Genomic DNA, 2,532 nt, shown 5'->3' with positions numbered 1-2,532 from the left:
GCGGGCGGCTCCTGCCGCTGCTCCTCTGCGCGGCGGCGGTGGCGGCTGTGGGGCGCGGCAGCGCTCCCCGCCTGCTCCGCATCTCCGGGCAGGTGCCGGAGAACAGCCCAGTGGGGACGCGAGTGCGGGGCCTGCGGGTGCCACTGCGGAGGCTACCGGGGCCCTGGGAGCCGGCGGGGCAGTGGGCGCTGGAAGGCGACGGCGCATCCCGCTTCTCCCTGCAGCGGCAGGCGGGCGGCGGGCGAGGGCTGCTGCTGCTCCGCACGGCCGCGAGCCTGGACCGGGAGRCGCAGCCCGAGTACGGGCTCTGGTTGCGGCGGCGGGCGGCACGGTCCCCGCGGGCGGCGCTGCTGCTGGTCCGCGTCCTGGACCGCAACGACCACCGGCCCCGCCTGCGCCCGGCCCAGCCCCTGGCGGTGGACGAGCTGGCGCCACTGGGCACGGAGGTGGCGCGGCTCCGCGCCTCGGATGGCGACGAGGGGCCCAACGCGCGGCTCACCTACCGCTCGTGGCCGCCGGGCGCCGGCGGCCGCCTGCTCTTCGTGGTGCCCCGCAGCGGGCAGGTGCTGACCGTGGGCTCCCTGCTGGGGCGGCGCCGCCTCAGCCTCTGGGTCTCGGCCCAAGACCACGGGTGGCCGCGGCCGCTGCGCAGCCCCGCGCAGCGCCTGCGGCTGGCGGTGCGTGGGCAGCGAGCGGCGGCGCGCCGGGCGCGCTCGCTCCCGCCGCCGGAGCCGCCGCGGGGCCCCGGCCGCAGGGCGTACACGGCGCGGGTGCCCCCGGGGGCGCGCGTCGGCGACACCGTCTTCACGCTGCCGCAGGGCGGCGAGCGGGAGGCGGGCGCCTGGTTCGAGCTGGCGTCGCCCGTGGCGGCCGCCGCCGTCGGCATCGACAGGGCGACGGGCCGCCTCTACCTGAGGCGGGAGCTGCGAGCCGGCGGCCGCGCGGAGGTGCTGGTCAAGGTGCACCGCGGCGGCGGACAAGGTAGGCCGGGCGGCGGGACTGCCTCGAAATGGCGGCGGGGCGAGGGCGGCCGTTGGCGCGGCTGAGGGGGCGGYGGCGCCCGCTCGCCCCTCGGCGAGACAGTTGGGACGCCACGAAATGGCGGCGGCGCGAGGGTGGCCGTTGGCGCGGCCGCACGGCGGCCCCGGGGCGCCGCGTTTCCAGATCGTTCTGCAGCCACCTGCTGAGGCGGTGAAGGAATTCAGCCACGCTAGCTGCGAAGTCGCACACGGGGTGAAGAAGTAACCCGTTATCTCCTAGGTGATGATAGGCTCAGAACAAGAAAAGTGAATAAAAAGCATGGAATGCCTTAGGGGAAGGGGTTTAGAGAACAACCTGGAAATACCAGCATGGCACTAGGTAATCCTCAATACCTCAACATCCTGTGTACTGCGTGCTGTTCTCTTAGCAATACAGCTAGGAGAATAACTGGATTTAACCAGGTTGAACTTGATGTGTACTATGGCTAAGAAAATAGTCCTTTCCACGTGTTACTTTGATCTTATCCAGGGTAAGTGTTACATAACATTTTTGTAACTTTAGTTTAKGTCTCCGATAACATTCCTGGATATAATTTCCCTCACCACTCCAGATGAAATCTTTAAAACTTTACAAAAAGCTGTAAACATTCCCTACACCCTAACGCCCTGGAAATGTGATACAAGAGGYAGAAGGACATCAGAGCCCTAAGCATGCTTCAGACACATTTGTTTTCTATTACCACCATGCACTTTGTGTGGACGGAGAGTCCCAGACTTGCCTTTTTGAGAGACTTATTACAGAAATGAGCTGTACAGCTGAGAAACAACACTTACCATAATATGGATGCTGCACAGTCTTTCTAAGTAACTTTTTAAAAAATCATCTAACATTGAAAGTAGAACTTCTCACTCAAGCTGGAGCTGGTGTTGGATAAGTGGCATGTTGCTTAAACTGTCTTACTTGTAATTGAACAACCTCATGGGTCATATTATAAATGATTAATCATGTTGTCCTCTCCAATGTGGTGCTGTCCAATGTGCTTTTACCACTGTCTCTGGGCACTGATAATGTATTGACAAGATTTGAGCCTCAGGGAGAAAGGAATTCAATGATCAAGTGGGACAAGGTCATTCAGATGCTCCTTTGAGCAACTTCTAAAATTAAACCTATCTCATAACTTTGGGCAATCACTAATTCAGGGTTTTTTATTGCTTGTTTTACATGAAGATGATTAAATAGTTGGAAACTTTGAGCAGCTGTTCTTCATTGGAATAAACTGGAACTGTTTAAAACCAGAGGAAATTAGTCTTTTCTGCTCTTCATTCCCCTCATCCCCTCTTCTTACTAAATACAATTAACAGTGACTGACATATTAATCAATATTATGTAATATGTGCCAGACTCTTTACCCTCTCTTATTAATTGAAAAGCAAAGCTACCAGACCCTTACTAATGGCCGTTTGTTATGTAAAACTTAAGAATGTAAGTAGGCATGTTTCATGGCTATTGCTTCTGCAGTGAAGTCTTTTTTTTTTTTTTTTTTTTTTTTTT

Source organism: Rhea americana, unplaced genomic scaffold (genome assembly GCF_003343005.1).
Source record: "Rhea americana isolate MKP2758 unplaced genomic scaffold, rheAme1 scaffold_0, whole genome shotgun sequence".
Lineage (NCBI taxonomy): Eukaryota > Metazoa > Chordata > Aves > Rheiformes > Rheidae > Rhea > Rhea americana.
This window is presented reverse-complemented; position numbering follows the sequence as displayed.